This window comes from Macrotis lagotis, chromosome X (genome assembly GCF_037893015.1).
Source record: "Macrotis lagotis isolate mMagLag1 chromosome X, bilby.v1.9.chrom.fasta, whole genome shotgun sequence".
Lineage (NCBI taxonomy): Eukaryota > Metazoa > Chordata > Mammalia > Peramelemorphia > Peramelidae > Macrotis > Macrotis lagotis.
The window spans coordinates 669,259,403-669,281,520 of NC_133666.1; the positions used below are offsets into that span (position 1 = coordinate 669,259,403).

The following is a 22,118-nucleotide window of genomic DNA, read 5'->3' on the forward strand; positions in this document are numbered from 1 at the left end:
TACCTAGCTGTGTGGCCTTGGGCAAGCCACTTAACCCCATTTGCCTTGCAAAAAACCTAAAAAAAACTTTTGAGTTCCAAATTCTCTCTTTCCCCTTCCTCCCTTCCCCATGAGAAGACAAGCCATCTGATATATATATATATATATATATATAATGCATATGAAAGTATGCAAATATATTTCCATATTGGTCATAGACCAAAAAAAGTAAAAAAGTATGTTTTGATCTGCTTTCAGACTCAGTTCTTTATCTGGAGGTGGATATAATTTTTGATTATAAGTTCTAAAGAATTATCTTGGATCTTTGTATTGCTCAGAAGAGCTAAGTCATTGACAGTTGATCATCGTACAATATTTCTGTTGGCTGTGTACAAGTGTTCTGGTTCTGCTTACTTCACTTTGAATCAATTCATGGAAGTCTTCCTAGGTTTTTCAGAAACCATCTTGTTCATTGTTTTATGGCACAATTACATTCCATCTCGATCATATACCATAAGCTTGTTCAGCCATTCCCCGATGGCTTTTGAGGGATTCACTGTGAGAGTTAAAATAACCAAGTCTGTTCTTCTACAGTTATTAAAGCAATTTCATTTTGCTTGGGAGAAAGGGATTTACACAAGAACAAATTTAATGACTTTTAGAGGAGGCTATATCCTCTATTTTTAAAGATACAGATAAGGTAAAATGAACTAGAGAAAAAACTGGCAAACCACTCCAGTAACTTTGCCAAGAAAACCCCAAATGGGGTCACAGAGGGTCAGATGCATCTGAAATGACTAAATACCACCTAAAACTTCTTAGCATGGTGTCTGGATTTCTGACTCTGCCAGGTCCTAGGGTTTCAAAGATAGGTGGCAGGTTCCTGGGAGATAGACAGTTTTCTATGAGAGGATACAATAAATAAATAAGCAGTAGATAACAAAGCAAGCTGAGAGTAAACACATCAGGAAATCTTCCTGATGGTATTATTGTCCCTAAGTTGGACTTTGAAGGAAGAAAAAGGTTCTAAATCATGGAAGTGAAGAGCGTTTGCATGCCAAATGTGGAGATAGGTTTGGAGAAAACTTGGGGCCCTAGATGTTATTTAAGAACAACCACCTCTAAGGGTCTTCTTGCATCTTAATGCTTTAGAACAACAATGAAATGGTCCCAGTTAGACTAACCATTTTTATGTAGGAGAGGAAACCATCTCAATTTTTACAGCTGTTGTGTATGGCACCTGGGTGTGGGGTGTCATTTGGGTGGAACAATATGTCACTGTTCAAACTTGTCTTTGTGATGATTGGTTGCTAGGCGTAAGAAGTCATGGTTAATAACCAAGGAAGAATCTTGTGCATCATGGAAGAGTTTGAAACAGGTGAAGATTTGTTTCTGATGTTCGCCTTGGGTCAAAAAACTTATAATACAGGTTATTCAAATAGGGAGAGAACATTATGTCATTTACCTGTAGAAGTATGTAGGTGTTAGGACAGGCACTCCTTTGTGGGAATACAAATAATCCTGAGTTATCTTAAATTGTACAACATTTACTCCCATTTTTACTTTGTCAATGGGAAGCTTCCTGACTGATGAAGAGGAAGAGAGTCAGTCAACAGTTTGTGGGCTTTAAGATTTTTATCCCAGTTAATCTGAGGAGAATTTTTTAAGAACTAGATGACTCCATTTTGTAAAGGAGGGAACTCAAATTTGAGAAAGAACCCAAGTGACTTGCCTGTGTCTGGAGTGAGATTTGAACCCAGGCATTTTTGATTCCCAAGTCCAGTTTTCTATCCACTCTATTCCTCCATTTCCATCATAAATTCTGCCTTTTTGACTAATAATTACTGATGAGAACCTACTATGCCTAGCAAATAGATATTCAAGTGGTTTGTGAAGCTCAAGTCACTCAGGCTCCCCAAAACTTAATGTTAAGCAATTTTTTTTGCTGTTACAAGCCTTTTCTCTTCCCTCTCTAGTTCCCCCAAGTTCCCCACCAAAACCTAACATGTTAGATGATTGAATTACAAGAGAAATAGATTCACATCAGAATAATCATCCTGTCCCTTAGACCCCAACTGTAGCTGCAGCCCTGGACCACCCTGATCTATGTGACTCAGAGATGAGGGAGCACTGACCACCTCCTACCACAGCAGGACCCTGCCCACTTCCAGCTTGGGGCTGCCATGTAAGATAAGATTTCTTCCTTCTTTTGTATTTCAAGACTGCCAGAATAAGCAGGGAACCCCTATTTCCTGACTGGATTCCAGTACCTCTGTCTGTTCCTGGGGCTCCTTGGGTTTGCCAGGGGACCAACTCTCAAGGAGGGACTTCATATAGTCTAAGCCTGTGCTTTCCTCAAAAAACTTTTCTGTCTTCCTTGATATTCTGCCTTGACTCTTCAGTGGTTAGCATACCCCCATCTCAGTGATCCTGAACCCTTAATGACCAATGTACAAACCCCATTTGCATCTTGGCCCAGAGCTATCTCAAGCCTGTCCACCTCAAGCCTGTCCACCTCAACCCTTTCCCCCTCCCCATTTCCCACTATATATCTGTCTGCACCTCCTACTCTACCCTCTGGAAAGCTTGCTCTATAATCATCAGTTACTTTTATCTTAAACCTCTTTCTTCCTCATTCCTTCTATGATTCTCCTGATGATGCTACTTTTCTTGGCACTGATTACACTTTGTTCTCTACCTCCTAACTCTTAGTCATGTTCCCCACCACCTTCTCTTGATTTCATTTCTCAGGTTCCAAATTTATCACTGTATTCTGATTCTGGTGAGGATTATTTATAAGCACAATCCACCACCACCTCCTCACTTCTTCCCAAGACTTGCTCCTTTCCTCAATGAGTTCAGATCATGCCAAATTCTTATCTAGACTTTAATCATTGAATGAATATTGTCTCAGAAGAAAAGAGACCCGGGAAAGATAGGTTAAGATCTCCCACAGCATCTGGGGCCATCTCCAGTCATCCTGGCCTGTCTTGCCATTGAACTCAGATGACTGGAGGAGAAAGTGAGACTCATGACTTTGCATGGTCCTGCCTCATTTGACCAATTCATTTGCAAGCCATGATACCACCTTCCTGATATTATTAGGTCTCTTGAGAACAAAGGATGGTCATGAACAATCTAGGCATGCTTCATGATATTTCTTTCTTCCCCATCTCTTAACTGTCTTTCTAGGGAACTTACATATTGATTCCCCCTCCCTCAAATAGCTTAACTTCCTTGTTCCTCAATCTACTCTAGTCCCATAATCTGCTCTTTCATTTCACCTCATTTTCATGATGTTCTCTAGATCTCCAGACTTGAATCACGAATTGCCTTTTGGACATCTCCAACTGAGTGTTCCATAGGGATCTCTTACTCAACAGATCAAAAACAAATTCATGGGGCTGCTAGGTGGCTTAGTGGATAAAGCACCAGCCTTGGAGTCAGGACTACCTGGGTTCAAATCTGGTCTCAGACACTTAATAATTACCTAATTCTGTGGCCTTGGGCAAGCCACTTAACCCCATTTGCCTTGCAAAAACCTAAAAAACAAAAACAAACAAAAAAACAAATTCACCTTTTCCCTCAAATTCTATCCCCTTCTACTGTCAAGGGCACCATCATGTTCCCAGTCACTTAGGCTTACAATTTCTGTGTCATTCTCAATTACTCACTGCTACTTGCCTGGCATAGCCAGTTGCTAAGACTTAATGTTTCTCCCCTCAAAACTTCTCTCATATATATCTCCTCTCTCTATTCAGAGCTACAACCTCAGCACAGGTCTTCATCACCCCCTACCTTCTAATTGATCTCTCTGCTTCAAGTCTCCACTCAAATGCTAAAGTGATTCCTTATCACCTCCAGTATTAAATAAGTCTTCTTTGGTATTTAAAGCTCATCATAGGGGCAGCTAGGTGACGAAATGGATAGAGCACAGGTCTTGGAGTCAGGAGTACCTGAGTTCAAATCCAACCTCAGACACTTAATAATTACCTAGCTGTGTGGCCTTGGGGAAGCCACTTAACCCTATTGCCTTGCAAAAATCCTTAGGGGGGAAAAAAAAAGCTCATCATAATCTGACCCCTGACTATCAAGTAACCAATCAATAAACACTTATTAAGCACCTAGGATATGATGTACCATACAAAACACTGGCGATACATAAAGAAGAAAAAGATAGCTCCTTTCCTCAAAGAATTTACAGTCTTATAGGGAAGATAACATGTAAACAAATATATGTAAAATATACAAAATACATGCATAGAAGCTATAGACAGAATAAATAGGAGATAATAGAGGGAAGACAATGGAATTAAGAAGGGTTGGGCAATTAGGTGGTGAATGAATAGAGGCCCTGGAGTCAAGAGGACCTGAGTTAACATGTGGCCTCAGACACGTAATACCTAGTTGTATGACCTTGGACAGGTCACTTAACCCAATTACCTTGAAAAAAATTTTTAAAAAAAGGTTGGGGAAAACTTCCTGAAGGTGAGATCTTAATTGGGATTTGAAGGAAGTCAGAGAATATTCTAGGTAGGAGGCACAACCAAAGAAAATGCCCAGAGCTGAGAGATAGTGTTTTGTTCATGGAATAGTCAAGAGACCAGGGACATGAGTTCAAAGACCATGTAATGGGGTGTAAGGTATAAAAAGATTGTAAACTCAGGAGAAGTTTAGGTATTAAAGGACTTTAAATAAGACAATTTCAAAAGAATTGTGAAGGAAAATACCATCCCCAACCAGAGGAAAAAAACTATGGAGTCTGAGAACAGACCAAAGAATACTATTTTCACTTTTTAAATTTGATATGTTTTTTTCCCCTCTCATGGTTTTTCCCCCATTTGTCCTGATTTTTCACAATATGACCAATATGGAAATATGTTTAACATAGTTGTACATGTAGAATCTATTTCAGATTACTTGCTGTCCTGAGGAGCAGAAAGGGAAGGAAGGAAAGGAGAAAAATGTAAAACTCAAAACCTTACAAAAAGATGAATGTTGAAAACTATCTTTACGTGTAGCTGAAAAAAATAAATAAGGAAAAATCACATAAAAAATAAACGGTTTTGAATAGAGGCAAATAGAGCATTTTGTAATTGCTCCTGGGGGCAATAAAAAGCCACTAGAGTTATTGAGTTGGGGAATGACAATGACTGACCTGTGTTCTAGGAGTATCACTTTATTGACTCAGTGGAGAATGGACCGGAGACAAGCAGATCCACCAGCAACTATTGCATTATTAAATGTATTAAAGCAGAGAAGGGGTCATATTTGAGAGATGTTATAGAGGTGGACTTGACAGGTCTTGGAGTATTTTGGATGTGGGGGCTGGGGAGCTGTGAGAGATAGTGAGGAATACACGATGACTCCTAGGTTGAAAACTGGTACAGGGAAGATGGTGTTATCCTCTACAATGCTAGGGGAAAATAGGAATGAAAAGAGTTGAGGAATGAGAAGAAAGAAGAGAATGAATTCTGTTTGGGATACAATGAGCTGAAGATGTCTGAGACAGTTGGAGAGGTGAGAGAGGAGATAGTCTAAGGCAGGAAAAGTTGCTTTGAAAATCATTAGCAGGGTGGCTAGGTGGCGCAGTGGATAGAGCACCGGCCTTGGAGTCAGGAATACCTGAGTTCAAATCCGGCCTCAGACACTTAATAATGACCTAGCTGTGTGGCCTTGGGCAAGCCACTTAACCCCATTGCCTTGCAAAAATCTAAAAAAAAATCAGCCTAAAAATAGTCATTAAATCCATGGAAGCTGATGAGATCATCAAGCTGTAGTAGAGAGAAGAGACGAGGGTCTAGGACAGAACCTTGAGGACCACCTATAATTAGAGGGATTGATCTGGGAGAGGATCCAGCAAAGGAACAGTCAGATAAGACAGAGGAGAACCAGAAGAGAGCAGTAAAAACTTAGGGAGAAGAGACTATGTAGCCTTTAAATACTTGACTCTCCTCCAGGGTTGGACTTTTTATCAACTGGTCTACTCGTAGAGCCTAAAATATGACACCTCATTTCTCATCTCTGTGTTTTTGCCCTGGCTGTGCCTCATGCTCGGAATACCCTGCCTCCTTACCCCTACTTCCTAGTTGTCTGGCTCCCTTCAAGGATTAGTTCAAATCTCACCGTAAAACACTTTTTCCAGTCTCCCCAGCTGCAAATATTTGGATTACCCTCAACTATGTTGTGTGTGTGTGTGTGTGTGTGTGTGTGTGTGTGTAGAGAGAGACACACAGACAGACAGACAGAATGAAAGAAAAGGGGCAGCTAGGTAGCACAGTGGTTAGAGCACCAGCCCTGGAGTCAGGAGGACCTGAGTTCAAACTCAGCCTCAGATACTTAATAATTACCTAGCTGTGGAACCTTGGGCAAGTCACTTAACCCCATTGTCTTATAAAAACAAAAAAATGAAAGAGAAAATTAGAGACAGACAGAGACAGAGATAATGACAGAAGCAGAGAGAGTGAGAGAGATAGACAGTAAGAGACAGAGTCAGAGAGAGTTGGGAGAGAGACAAATAGAAGAGAAAAAGAGAAAGAAGAGAGTGTGTGGATGAGAGAGAGAGAGAGAGAGAGAGAGAGAGAGAGAGAGAGAGACAGAGACAGAGACAGAGAGAGGAGAGAGGGATAGGAGAGAGGAAAGAGTGTGTTAGTTAACTTTTTTGGAAGCTATTTCATTCTCTGGAATGTAATCTTCACTTCTTCAAAATAGCCAGGAAAGACTTGCATGAACTGAGTGAAGTGAGCAGAACTAGAAGAACATTCAGCAACATTGGGTGATGATCAGCTATGGTGGGCTCGTTTAGATCACCAAAGACAATTCCTTCTCTGGATCTGGATGGTATACTATCCAGATCCAGAGAAGGAACTGTGGAGTTTAAATGCAGAGCAAAGCTTACTATCTTCAATTTTTAAAAAGTTCTCTTAGGTATTATTTTCTCTCTCTAATGATTTTTTCTTTTTTTCATTTAATTCTTCTTTTACAACATGATTAATATGAATCTATGTTAAGCTTGATTATACATGTATAGCCTATATTACAATACTTTTTTGCCAGGGGGAGGGGGAGGGAAGGGAGGGAGGGAGACAAATGTAAAACTCAAAACCCAGCAAAAAATGATTATTAAAAACTGTCGTTGCATGAGACTGGAAAAGTGAATAAATAAATACATAAATAAATCAATGAGGCAGAAAGTAAGACAGAATGTATGCTTCTTGAGGGTTTTAGTTTTTATTTTTTTAATCTTTCTTTGTATTCTTAATGTTAGACGATGTCTGGCACACTGTGAATGTTAAATTAAGACTTGTTGACTGACTGAGAGTATTTAATTATATGAAAAGGAAAAGTATATATAAATAGAACTTTAAACACAGAGCTCTCTCTCTGTATGCTTGCCCTTAGTAATTTAAAACTCTCTTTTTTTAAAAAAATGGGATGGGCCTGTTTTATAAAGGTATTTAAATCTGATCAGAATTTTCCAGGTAAAGAAAAACAAAACCTTCAGCTCCGATCTAGAAAATTTTGTGCTATTTAAATTTGTCTATCTATAGAAAGATTTCTACAAAAGAAAAAATTAGAAGGAAATTTTGGTCTAAGGCATCTTGACTGAATTTTTCATCCTATATTAAACTAAAAGGAGATTTTTCCCTACTCCCTCACTCCATTCAAACATTTTCCATCAGCATCAGGACATTGAAATTATTTCTTCTGTAATGAGTGTCCTATAGCTTTCTTATTTTTTTTATTTTTTTAGGTTTTTGCAAGGCAATGGGATTAAGTGGCTTGCCTAACGCCACCACAGCTAGGTCATTATTAAGCATCTGAGGTAGCATTTGAACTCAGGTCCTCCTGACTCCAGGGCCAGTGCTCTATCCACTGTGCCACCTAGCTGCCCCCTATAGCTTTCTTAGACACAAAAGTTACATTTCCATCGGATCATGGTTTTAGGCTGAAGTAAGCTTGTAGTTGTTCAGTTGTGTCTGACCCTTTGAAACCCATTTGGGCTTTTCTTGGCAGAGATCTTGGAATTGTTTGCTATTTTGTCCTCAAGTTCATTTTACAACTGAGGCAAACAGAGTGAAGTGAATTGCCCAGGGTGACAGCTTAGTATCTGAGAGACCTGATTTGAATTCAAGATGATTCCTGACTCCTGGCTCAGGGTTTGATCCATCGAAGAATCTAGTTGTTTTAAGAGATCATCTATTCACATCCCTAAAGTGACTTGCCCAAGGTCACACAGAGAGGAAATGATAGTATTTGGACCCATATCCTCAGACTCTGATTCCAAGACTCTATATACTGCATCCCCCGACTCTCTTTTATTGAAGCTCACTGTCCTCAAACGGACTGGACTTGCAGGTTCTGGGACTATTTGAAAAATTGTTCATTTCCAAATAGTCAAAAGCAAGTCCAGTGGGTGTGACCTATATTCAGTCTTACATCATTCCCTACAGCTGAGTTTTGTTCTTTAAGTTTGTGGCATCATGTCAGAGAGCATTGTTATTCATATTTCCAAGCTACAGAGGCAAGGTTATTAGTCATAAAAATGACTCCTTCTTCTGGATCAAGACAAGTCCCATGCAAATTTCCCACAGATTTGCCTGAAATATAGCCCAAGCCTAGTGCTTACCTCTTAACACTAACAGAATTACAACATTTTTAGTCTATGGGTGGATCCGAGTCTAATGATTTTAATCATAAGTAAGCGGGAAAAAATCCAAAGACTTCACCATGTTTCTGCTAGAATTGTCTGCAAGTTTATTTTAAGCTATGTTTAAATCTAAAATCAATTCGTTTCAACAAGAATTTTTTTAAGTCCATGTATAACTTAAGTTATACATGAAGGGAAAGGGGGGAAGGGAGGGAGGGAGAAAAATGTGAGACTCAAAATCTTACCAAAAAATGAATGTTGAAAACTATCTTTGCATGTAATTGGAAAAATAAAAGAAAGAAAAAAGTTTTAAAAAAGTGAATTTTAAGGGGCAGCTAGGTGGCACAGTGGATAGAGCACTGGCCTTGTAGTCAGGAGTACCTGAGTTCAAATCCGGCCTCAGATACTTAATAATTACCTAGCTGTATGGCCTTGGGCAAGCCGCTTAACCCCATTGCCTTGCAAAAAATAAAAATAAAAAAAGAGTGAATTTTATAAATGCCTCCAGGTATTGTATTGGACTTTGAGGATACAAAATATGAAGAAAGAAGAAAGAAAGAAAGAAAGAAAGAAAGAAAGAAAGAAAGAAAGAAAGAAAGAAAGAAAGAAAGAAAGAAAGAAAGAAAGAAAGAAAGAAAGAAAAAAAGGAAGGAAGGAAGGAAGGAAGGAAGGAAGGAAGGAAGAAATAGAAAGGAAGGAAAGAGAGAAAAAAGAAAGAAGGAAAAGAAAGAAGGAAAGAAGAAAGAAGAAAAAGAGCAAGAGAGACAGAGAAAGAAAACGAGAGAAAGAAAGAAAGTAAAAATCTACCCTTAAAGAGCTTACATTCCATCCACCCTTTTTTTTTAATTTTTTAAAAAATTTTATTTAAGGGGCAGCTAGGTGGCGCAGTGGATAGAGCACCAACCCTGGAGTCAGAAGTGCCTGAGTTTGAATCCGGTCTCAGACACTTAATAATTACCTAGCTGTGTGGCCTTGGGCAAGTCACTTAACCCCATTGCCTTGCAAAAAAACTAAAAAAAAAAAATTATTTAAGTCAAAGGGGTTGTAATGCACCCAAGGTCATATAGCTAGGTAATTTATTAAGTGTCTGAGATCACATTTTAACTAGGTCCTCCTGTCTCCAGGTCCCATACTCTATCCACTGCGCCACCTAGCTGCCCCCATCCCACCCACTCTTAATCTGATTTCTCATTCTTCTTGTTCCTTCCTCCATAAATATCTTTACTTCAGACATTCTGAGCCTACTGTGATGGTATTCTAAAGGTCACCCAAACTCATCCAAAGCCATTAGAAATATATTGGTATAAATACATATTTGAAGGGTAGTTAGGTGATGCAGGGGAGTCAAGAGGACTCAAGCTGAAGCCTCACATACTTACAAACTGTGTGACCCTGAACAAGTCATTTAACCCTGATTGCCAACTAAAAAAAAATTTCTTTAAGTGCAAAAAAAAATACATGTTTGGGAAGGAAAGGATACAGGCCAGCTCTAGTTTCACCCAGAGCAACACTATTTCCCCCAGGCCCTTTGGCTCCCAGCTAGTAGTCATCCTGGACTTCTCACTGTTTCTCACTCCCCCATATCCAAACTGTTGCACATCTGTGCAACACCTCTTGATTGCAACATCAATTATTGCTCCGACCTCAGAGCTTTTCTCATCAATTCACCTGAAAATATCCTCTTTTCTCCTTCAGCCAACATTGCCAACTGTCTGGTGCAGATCATCACCACCTCACACCTGGACTATTGCCATATCTGCTGGTGGATTTGCTTCCCTGAATTCATCCTCTATTCAAGAGGGTTTTCCTAAATTGAATCTACTCAGTCTGTTTTTTTTACTGTCTCCATGATCAAATGCAAAATGCTCTGTTTGGCATTTAAAATGCAGCCCCCTCCCACCTTTCCAGGCTTTTTATATCTTACATCCCATCCAGGGACATGGGTCTCCTGGTTGTTCCACCAACAAGACTTTCCACCTCTCATCTCCCAGCATCCTCTCTGGTTGTCCCTCATGTCTGGAACTGTGCCCCTCCTCCACTCTGTCCACTGACCAACCTGGTTTCCTTTAAGTCCCAATGATAATCCCACCTTAGACAAATCTACAGGAAGCCTTCCCCGATCCCTTTTCATTCCTTGTCTTTTTTTTAATATAATTTCCTATTCATCGTATATATAGCTTCGTTTGTTATATTGTCTCCCCCACTTGACCATAAATTCTTTGAGGGCAGGGACAGACATATAATACGTGCTTATAAATGATTATTGATCTGTCCATGCAATACAAATTATCTTTCTAGGATATCCAGTTGAGGGCAGAGAAAGTTCCTAGACCTTGGTACATAGGACTCCATGAGAAGAATCTCTAAGATACTGAAGAAATCAGGAACTGACTCCTGGGAGACTGCCACAATGGGAGGAAATGGGGCCACTGGTCACAGACAGAAGAAACTCTGGGAGCTTTCCCATTCTTACTAGTTCTCAGTTTTTTCTGTATCTAGGAACTGTCAGTACTGTCTAAATTTCAGATCTAATCCCTGGGGCAGCATTCCAGGCATCATGCCCTGATTGTAGCCCTGAAGTAAAGAGGATCCAAAAAAATGTAATTTTAAAGGACTAAATTAAATACTAATATTATAGGAATCATAGCCTCCTTGAAAAGGAGGCACTGATCATATAATATTAGATCATCCCTGTCTGAGGTGCTCAATGGCTAAAGCTCCTACCTGGAGTCAAGAGGAGAATTCAAATCTAGCCTCAGACACTAGCTAGCTTTTTGACCCTGGGCAAGTCACTTAACCCCACTTACCTCAAGTCTCTTCAACTGTAAAATGAGCTGGAGCAGGAAATGGCCAACCAGGATCTTTGTCCAAATGGGGAAAGCCCCATGAAGAGTGAGATGTGACTAAAATGATTCAACAGCAACATGCTTCTCTAATCTCATTTCCCTTTTTTATGAAAGTTGTTAGACTGCCAAGTCAAGAGACTTATGGAAAGGGTAATTTATCCAGAGTTTAGCTATGTTTTTGATATAATATCTTATGATATTATAAGCAGGCTAAAAGAAGTGGGTTAGGTGATGGTGTAGTTAATTGAATTTGAAATTGTTTTAAGGGCTACACTCAAAAAAGTTATGGAAGATTCAATGTCAAACACGCTGATTTTTATTCTTTATATGTTGAAATTTTCACAGGTTCAGAGACCATCTAGTTCAATCCCTCATTTAGCAAATGAGGACACTGAGACCCAAAGATTCCAAGATCATATAAGTAGTAGCAATAATAATAATAATAATTGTTATTATTATTATTAACATTTATATAGTGTCTACTATGTGCTAAATGTTTTACAAACATTAACTCATTTGATTCTTGCTACAACCTAGGAGGGTAGGTGTTTTGTGATCCCCATTTTACACATGAGGAAACTGAGGCAGAAATAAATGACTTGCCCAGGGACACACAGTCAGTTAAGTATCTGAGGCTAAATTTGAATTCAGGACTTCATGATTCCAGTCCTCTAGCTCCTGAACCAGTAGTAAATGATAGAAGTAGAATTTGAACCCATTTGAACTCCAAAGTCACATTTGATGATCTTTAAGTTAATAATGAAAAAATTATATTTAAAAAAATGATTCAACATTATCTTGGAAAGATGTATCTGTGCTTGGCTTCATGCTGCTATTTTTATCAATGAATGTGGGTAAGTAGATGGCCTGCTTCACAGATAAAGCTAAGGGGGACAGCAAATGCCCTGGATGATAGTGTGAGGATCCAGGCTAGAAAATGGGGCTGAATCTCAGAAGAGAATATTAAACAGGTATAGGTATAAATATCTTAACTTTGGTTTCAGAAAATCAACTTCACATTTCTAAGAAGGGAGAGGCTGTGTTAGATAGCAGTTTGTTTGAAAAAGATCTGGAGGTCTCAATGGTCAGCAAATTCAGATTGAGTCAAGGTGTAATGGGATAGCCAAAAATACTAAGCACTTTTGTCATTCAGGTTTGACCTTGGGATGAGGTGAGGCACTTGCAAGACTCTGAACACTTAATCAAGTGAGGTTTATTTTGCCTTAACACAAATTTAGGGTTCCTTTCTCCTAATCTCAAGGTCAAGAAATTAAACACCCTGCTTGATGATGAGGTTTGTCCTTTGTTCTCAAAAATGACCATAACATCACGGGAGGTGATGCCATGACAAGCACATAAATTGGATTTGAGTAAGAGGAGGGTTAAGCTGTCACCAGCCTCACTTTCTCTTCCAGAGCCATCTGGCTCCAGATAGGAATCAGGATGACTGGATATGGTTCTGGATGTGGGCTAATCAGGGTTAAGTGACTTGGACAAGGTCACACAGCTAGTAAGAGCCAAGTGTCTGAGGCCAGATTTGAACTCCTGTCCTCCTGACTCCAAGGCCAGTGCTCTGTCCACTGTGACACCTTGTTGCCCTATCTTCTAGAGACAGAGAATTCCAAGACTGGACTGGACTTTTGGAAAGTGGAGGAGAAAGCAGGAAAGAATGTTCATACTTAGCTCCTGCCTAATTAAGAAAAAAAGCAAGGGACAGAACCTCAATATGGGAGAGAGATCTAAACTTTTTTCTCTTCTATTACTGTAAGTTGTACAGATAGTTCAGGTCTTATGGGAAGAGATTTGTCTCAGCAATCCCAAGTATGTTTTTCTTTTGGCAGGGAGTTCAAGGCCTTAAATGGTACCATAAAGCCAGAGTCCTGCATGGGTTGCTAAACAAAGGGATTGAAATATGTCTTCCTTGTATAACCACAAATTCATTTTCCTTCTAGGGAGTTCTGCAGACCCATAGGGAAGTAGCATTAGGCTGGAGGCTTCTAGGTATCTCTAGCCTGAGAGTGGGACTTAACAGAAGATCAACATTGCCCTTTTCTTTAAAAAAATTATGTAAAAATTGTTTTTATTTTCAATTTCAAATTCTCTTCCTTCCTTTTCCCTTCCCTATTGAAATTCAAGAAATATAATAACATCTATTCTACATATGAAGTCAGGACATTGCCTTGTTAGAACCCTCAAAATTATTCTCTTCAGAGAAAAGTGCAAACCACAGACTAGTTCAGTTAATCTGGACAACTGTATAGACCCAGAGGATAAGGCAGGGTAGGACTCACCTGAAACAGGGAAGAGCTATATTGATTATTTATGGAGTATAATGAATGCTTTGTACTTTCTCCACTGTGGGTTGAAATAATGGTTGTTCTGTACTTGATTTAGACAGCATTGTCTTTTTTGTTTTTTTTCTTCCAATCAATATTTCATTTTATTTTTCCAATTGTATGTTGTGAAAGATTTTCAGCATTCATCTACATGCATATGCATAAAGTGACATACTTGCCTTCCATCTTCCCTTCCCACCCTCCTCTCCTCAGATGCAAACATTTGGTGAATATTGTATGTACACATATCTATTTAATATGGATTCACAGATTAGTCATTTTCTGTATGAGGGATTAGGATTAAGGGGAAAGCAAAGAAAACTATGAGATAGGAAAGAAAAACATAAGAGATTTTTAAAAAGTAAATGTAGGGGGTAGCTAGGTGGCACAGTGGATAGAGCACCAGCCCTGGAGTCAGGAGGACCTGAGTTCAAATCTGGTCTCAGACACATAATAATTACTAGCTGTGTGACCTTGGACAAATCATTTAACCCCATTGCCTTGCAAAAAAAACCCCTAAAAAAAGTAAATGTAATGTTCATTCAGATTCTGTAGGGTTTAGGGTTTTTTGTCTTATTTTGTTTAGTTTATTTTCTTCTGAATGTCGATAGCATAGCAGTTCTCCTAGAGTTGTCCTTGCTCTCTGAGCTGCTGAGAAGAGCTGCATCCCTCAAGGTTGATCAACTCACAAAGTTGTTACCAATATGTAAAATATGTTCTCTTGGTTCTGCTCCTTCACTGAACATCAGTTGCTGTAGTTTGTTCCATGCTTCTCTAGAGTTCAACCATTTTTCTTATAGAACAATGTAGTACAATAATACTCCACAACATTCATGTAACATAACTTATTCAGTCATTCCCCATTTGATGGGCATCCCCTTAATTTCCAATTCTTTGCCACCATCGAAAGAGCTGCTACGAATATTTTGAAACATGTGGGACTTTTCCCATTTTTTTATTATTTCTTCTAGATACGAGCCTAGTATTGGTATTGCTGGGTTAAAGGGTATGATCAGTTTTATTGCTCTTTGGACACAGTTCCATATTGGTCTCCAGAATGGTTGGATTCGTTCACCATTCCACCAACAACGTATCAATGTCACAGTCTTCCCACAACCTCTCTGACTTTGATCATTTTAAATTTTTGTCATCTTAGCCAGTCTGATAAGTGGTACTTCATAGTTGTTTTAATTTGCATTTCTCTAAATAGTAATGGTTTCGAGCATTTTTTCATATCATTATATGGAGCTTTAATTTCTTCATTTGAAAATTGTCTGTTCATATCCTTTGACCATGTATCAATAGGGGAATGACTGTAACCTTATAAATTTGATGCAATTCTCTATAGATTTTATAAATGAATGCAATTCTCTATATATTTTATAAATAAAACAGAACTCCTAGTTGTGAAATTTTAGATAGCATTATCTTGAATGATATGCATGTGAATTGGGTTTGAGTGAGGGGGGGTACTGTGCTAAGTCCCCAGCCTCACTTTCTCCTCCAGAACCCTCTGGGTCCTGTGGTCAGATATGAATCAGGAGGACTAGAGATAGCCCTGAATGAGAGACAATCAGAGTTAAATGATTTGCCCAAAGTCAAACAGGTAGAAAGTGTCAAATGTTTGAAGCCAAATTTGAACTCTGGTCCTCCTGACTCCAGGGCTGGTGCTCTTTTTATTGTACTACCTAACTGCCCCATTACCTTGAATACTTGAATGGCAGCCAAAGACTCTTCCCCCCCATATCTCTTTAGGCTTAGAAACAAACTTTGATCTAGCTATTTTCTTATTTAATATTTATTTATTCTCATTTTGTACAAATAATTTTTTTATACATTAATAAAATATTCTCATTTAAGAGTAAACAAAATACCCCCTCCCCCAAAAAAATATACTCACTTGAGCGATAAAGTAAAGAGGAGGGAATAAATTGAAATTAAAATTAAAAGAAAAATAGTAATAATTGTAGGTACGGCCAGGTGGCTCAATGGATGGAGCACCAGCCCTGGAGCCATGAGCACCCGAGTCCACATCCGGCCCCGTACACCCAACAATCACCCAGCTGTGTGACATGCAAGCCACCCCAACCCCACTGCCCTACAAAAACCAAAAAGAAAAAAGAAAAAAAAGACCCAAAATAAAATAAAATATAATAATAGTAGGGGTGGCTAGGTGGTGGACAGAGCACTGGCCCTTGAGCCAGGAGCACCCAGGTCCAAATCCAACCTCAGACATACAACGATCACCCTGCTATGCGGCCCCAGGCAGGCCACCCAGCCCCATTTGCCCTGCACCCCCCAAAATAATAATAATAATAATAATAAATGTGCTTCAGTCTTTGTTCCAACACCAACAACTCTGTCGTGGGTGGATCACATTCTTTATGATAAGTCTATCACAAAAGTTACTTCCATATTTTTCCACCATTGCCATTGCTGATCGCAACTCCCTCCTTTCATATTTTTCCACTACCATGTACTATATTTTTTTCTCTCCTTTCACTCTGACTCTGCTGTAGGGTCGCTGAGTGTCACAGCAGACAGATCCCTGGCCCTGGGGCCAAGAGGCCCTGAGCTCCCATACCACCCCTTAGGCCCAGCATCCACCTGGCCCTATAGTCCTGGACAGGCCATCCAATCCCAGCCCCTTGGAAGAAATAAAAAAGAAAATGTGTTATATCCTCTCCTCCATCACTCACATCCCCCCCTCCCCCTGTCCCCCTTCCTCTCCTTCTTACTCCAGATGTCTATACCCCATTGAGTATATATGCTGTTTCCTCTCCTAGCCACCTCTGATGAGAGTGAAGATTCTCTCATTCCCTCTTGCCTTTCCCCCTTCCATATCATTGCAATAGCTCATTGTAATAAAGAAAAATCTTATTATATAAGATATCTTGGCCTATTCCCCCTCTCCTTTTTCTTTCTCCCATTACATTTCCCTTTTTTCTATTGACTCCATTTTTACACCCTATTTTATCTTCAAATTCAACTTTCTCCCGTGCTTCATCTATAAAAGCTCCTTCTACCTGCTCTGTTAATTGAGAAGGTTCATATGAGTATTATCAGTGTCATTTTTCTATGCAGGAATACATGTAGTTCATCATCATTAAGTCCCTCATATTTTCCCCCTCTCCTCCAATCTCTATGCTTCACCTGAGTCCTGTATTTGAAGATCAAACCTTCTGTTCAGCTCTGGTCATTTCAACAGGAACATTTGAAATTCCCCTGGTTCATTGAAAGTCCATCTTTTTCCCTGGAAGAGGACATTCAGTTTTGCTGGGTAGTTTATTCTCTGTTGCATTCTAAGCTCTTTTGCCTTCCGGAATATTATATTCCCAGCCCTATGAACTTTTAATGTAGTTGCTGCTAAGTCCTGTGAGATGCTGATTGCAGCTCCATGGTATTTGAATTGTGTCCTTCTGGCTGCTTATAATATTTTCTCTTTGACTTGGGAGTTCTGGAACTTGGCTATAATATTCCTGGAGGTTGATTTTTTGGAATCTCTTTCTCGGGGCATCAGTGGATTCTCTCCATTTCTATTTTGCTCTCTGCTTCCAGGATATCAGGGCAATTTTCCTGTAATAATTCTTTGAAAATGATGTCAAGGCTCTTTTCCTGATCATGACTTTCAGGTATTCCAATAATTTTTTTTTTTTAGGTTTTTGCTAGGCAATGGGGTTAAGTGGCTTGCCCAAGGCCACACAGCTAGGTAATTATTAAGTGTCTGAGACCGGATTTGAACCCAGGTATCCCTGACTCCAGGGCTGGTGCTTTATTCACTGCGCCACCTAGCCACCCACTATTCCAATAATTTTTAAATTATCTTTCTTAAATCTGTTTTCCATATCGGTTGTTTTTTCAATGAGATGTTTCACATTTTCTTCTAATTTTTCATTCTTTTGGTTTTGAAGTATTGAGTCCTGATTTCTCATAAATTCAGCAATTTCCCTTAGTTCTATTCTTTATCTGAAGGATTTGTTTTCCTCAGAGAGCTTTCTTATCTCTTTTTCCATCTGGCCAATTCTGCTTTTTAAAGCATTCTTCTCCTCAATAACTTTTTGAACTGTTTTGTCCATTTGACCTAAGCTGGTTTTTAGCATGCTATTTTCTTCAGCATTTTTTTGGATTTCCTTGACTAAGCTGCTGACTTCATTTTCATGTTTTTCCTGCATCTCTCTCATTTTTTTTCCCAGTTTTTCTTCTAACTCCCTCATTTGATTTTCAAAGTCTTTTTTGTGCTCTGTCATAGCCTGAGCCCAATTTCTGTTTTTCTTAGAGTCTTTAGATGCAGGAGCTTGTGCTTCCTCATCTTCAGACTAAGTGTTTTGATCCTTCTTGGGCTCATATGAAAAATATTTCTCAATGGTGTTCCTCTTTTTTCTCTGCTTGCTCATTTTCCCAGCCTAAGCCTGTTTTGGGGGTGCTTCCTGAGCTCTTGGGACACTCCTGCAAGGATCTCAGTGTGTGTGTGTGTGTGTGTGTGTGTGTGTGTGTGTGTGTGTGTGTGTGTGTGTGTGTGTGTGTGTTTGTGTGTGTGTGGCTCTGTCCTCTCTCCTGGTCTGTGAGTGACCATAAGCTGCCCCCTCTGCCACAGGGCTGAGGTGGAGGTGGTCCTGCTGTTCTATGGGGGGGGCCTAGACTGTGATCAGGTTCTGAATGTGGTCAGAACCCCAGAGTCCTGTTCCAGGGGCAGAAGGCAGAGCTGGCCAGTCTCTCTTCACTCCCCTCCCTAGGTTCATTTGTTTGTTTTAGGTTTTTGCAAGGCAATAGGGTTAAGTGGTTTGCCCAAGGCCACACAGCTAGGTAATTATTAAGTATCTGAAGTCTGACTTGAACTCAGGTACTCCTGACTCCAGGGCCAGTGCTCTATCCAGTGCACCACCTAGCTGCCCCATCCTCTCCCTAGGTTCAATGGGCTTATGCCCTGGGGGCTCCTGCTTACCAGCTCTGCCTGGTTCTGTTTCCTGGATCTGGACTGCCTTGGCTACACTGCTCGCTGTGTGCCCTGAGAGGCTGCCACCTAGCTGCCCCAGATTTAGCTATTTTCTTGAAGAGATTCCCAGAGTAAACTGAAAATGAGGGCAGAATGAAACCAAGTTCTGACTTTTGGAGTGGTTCCAGAGATTGTCTTCTTTGGGTGGATCTACCCAAGATTAATAGAGAATCCCCCAAAATACCATCATCCTTCAAATTAGTACTCCCTCCCTACTCCAAATCTATGGCCTTATAATGGAACCAAAAGAGGATTTTCAACAATTACAAAGTCTTGTGTATCTCTAAAATTCTAATTTTGTGAACCAGTGGTTGAGAACACTGGTTGGTAGTTTGGTTGGTTATCTTCCTCAGTTCTCAGAGAATCAAAAAGACATCACTATGTTAGTCTTGCAGTGTGTCCGACTGGCTGATCAGACCAATGTGAGCTCTGAAGGCTGTACCACAGATAGTTCACATGAACATTTGGAGTAGAGATGATGCTCAATTTGTGCATCTCACCTTCTGCTTTGCTCATAGAGTATAGCAACTTCTTAGATGCGGGCACATTGTGCTGGGTAGTCCTGTGCCCATGTCTCTTACGTTGTACAATCAATCCCAAAGTTCTTCAGAGATACCTTGAGGGTCCTTGTATTGGTTCTTCTAACCTCCCTATAAATCTTTACTTTGTGTAAGTTCTTTGTCTTTTAGGAAAGGGCATGCTGGCATTGGAGCAATGTGGCCAGCCCATCAACTTGTGCTCTCTGCAGTAGAATTTGAGCTTGGCACTTCAACTTGAGAAAGGATCTTAGTGTCTGGTATCTTATCTTGCCAGGTGATCTTCAGAATCTTCCTGAGCTGATTCACATGGAAGTAATTCTGGCATAATGCTAGTAGACTGTCCAAGTTTTACAGGCATCCAACAATGAGGTTAACACAACTGCTCTGTAACCTTCTGTTTGGTAGACAGCCTAATAATAACTCTTCTCTCCCACACTTTCTTTCAGACCTCCCAAACCCTGAACTAGCTCTGGCAATGAGCCCATCAAACTCATCATCTACGTGTGCATTCCTGGAAAGTATACTGCCAAGGTAACATGTTTCCATTTTTTATAACTGATGGTTTCTACATATGGTTACACATGTGGTGATTTCTGGTAGAAAACCTATGTTTTCTTGGTGTTAATTGTCAGGTTGAAATGAGCACAAATGGCAGAGAATCCATCCATACTCTGTTGTGTCTCAGTCTAAGGGGCCACAATGAATATTCAATCATCTGCAAACAAAAAGAAGTAAAACTTTCTACTTTAATATTGGCTTATAATTTTTTCAAGTTGAAGAATTTACCATTAATTTGGTAGCTGACCTTAATGCTGTGTTCATCCTCATTAAAGGAGTTTGACAACATGGCTGAAAACGTTATGCTAAAAAGCATGGGAGCCAGGCTATAGCCTTCCTTCACTCCATTGATGATTGGGATAGTATGAAAGAATCGTCCATTATCCAGAACCTGTATGAACACTCCATAAAATTGATGTATAATACTGATGGACCATCTCTGGGGAACCAAATTTTGCCTTGATCTTCTACAGGCCCTATCAGTTTCCTTATCTGTAAATTGAGCTGGAAAAGGAAATGATAAACAATTCCAGTATATCTTTTTCATATCAACAAACATTGGGTAAGGAACTCTGTTCTTCTCATGACATTTCTTCTGGAGTCCTTGGGCAGCAAACACCATTGACTTTTCCTTGGTTCTTTCTGAAGCCACACTGACTCTCAGGTAGATGACCATCTTCTAGATGAAGGATCAGTCCATAAAGGAGGACTCTGACAAGAATCTTGCTAGAAATGATTAGAAAAGAGGACCCATGATTGTCATAAGATACTCTATTTCCTTTTCCTTCACAGAGATGGACAATGGAGGCATCCTTGATCTCCTGAAGGATAACCTCCCAGAAGATTCCATATGTATAAGTAGTGGACCTCTTCTTGTAAATCCCAGCTGGAAAAGAATTAGCACCAAGAGCTTTGCTACATGAGAAGAGCCTAATTGGCATTCAAAACATCTTCTTCAGTTGTAATTTATACTAGAGAGAGATTGACTACACTCTGAAATTATGATCAATGGCTTCAGCACTGATTTATCTCATAGAATTGAGAACACTATGGAAGTGTTCAGCCCATCTCTCCAGGACCATGTCCCATCCAGCACTGAGATTCACTATAGATAGTTGTCCCATAGAAGCTTTTGGGACATCATAAAAGTGAGAATATACACATACCCTTTCCATTTATCCTTCCCCCATTGCAGCTTTTAGAGGCTCCTGGGAACAGAGCAGGTTGAATTTGAACTTTACCCACCTCCTTCCTCCTCTTCCCTCTAAAACGTACATGGATCCTCCCTGCTCTTAATTTTTTTTTGCTCTGATTTATCCTCCAAAAAGTTTCTTTTAATGGGAGCTGATGCTCTTTTTATAGGCTAGTCCAAAGGGGTGACCTACCTTCCCCCCAAGAGATGCAATCAAATTTAGGCCGTTGGGTAACAATAGTGCTTTGAGTTAAGGAGACGATTCCCAAACCTACCTCAGACACTATGACCCTAAGCAAGCTCCTTAACCTCTTTCAGTTTTCCCATCTTTAAGTAATATCTACCTCCTAGGGTTATTGTAAGAATCAAATGAGATTTTATGGATTAATTTAGATGTTGGTATATACTTACTTATGTGTATACAGACATATAAACTCTAACCACCTCCCATCCAGGGCCATCTCCAGTTGTCCTGATTTCTATCTGGTCACAGGACCCAGATGACTCCAGAGGAGAAAGTGAGGCTGGTTACTTAGCACAGTCCTCTCACTCAATTCCAATTCATAAGCATGTCATGGCATCACCTCCCAGATGTCATGGTCATCTTCAAGAATGAAGGACAAACATCATCACTAGCATTCTCATCACCACCATCATCATGTCAATACACACATACATATATGATATATATAGACTCATAGAACTCACACAGGGCAAGCACTCACAAGGGGGTCAGAAGAAGCAATACCAAGACAACCTGAAGGCCTCATTGAAGAACTTTAGATTTGATTGTACAGCATGGGAGACACTGGCACAGGACTGCCTGGCAGTGATGGGGCTGCATTCTATGAGGAAGGCAGAATTGAGGCAGCTCAAAGGAGACATCACATCTTTAAGTTTAGAGGACCCACCCCAGTTGTTCACATGGACTAATTGTGCCCAACCTGTGGTGGAACATTCCAAGCTCATATTGGTCTGATCAACCACAGTCAGACATGTTGTCATTTGTCTCACATGACATAGTG

The 22,118-nt window shown here is 39.9% G+C and overlaps 1 long non-coding RNA gene across 1 annotated transcript; it reads left to right on the forward strand.

Annotated features, from left to right (window-relative positions):
• The first annotated feature begins 225 nt into the window (after positions 1–225).
• Positions 226–21,114, forward strand: LOC141497856 (uncharacterized). The gene is made up of 3 exons (XR_012471461.1): positions 226–2,164; positions 19,790–19,874; positions 20,694–21,114. It is a non-coding gene; the product is annotated as an uncharacterized LOC141497856 (long non-coding RNA).
• Positions 21,115–22,118: the final 1,004 nt, after the last annotated feature.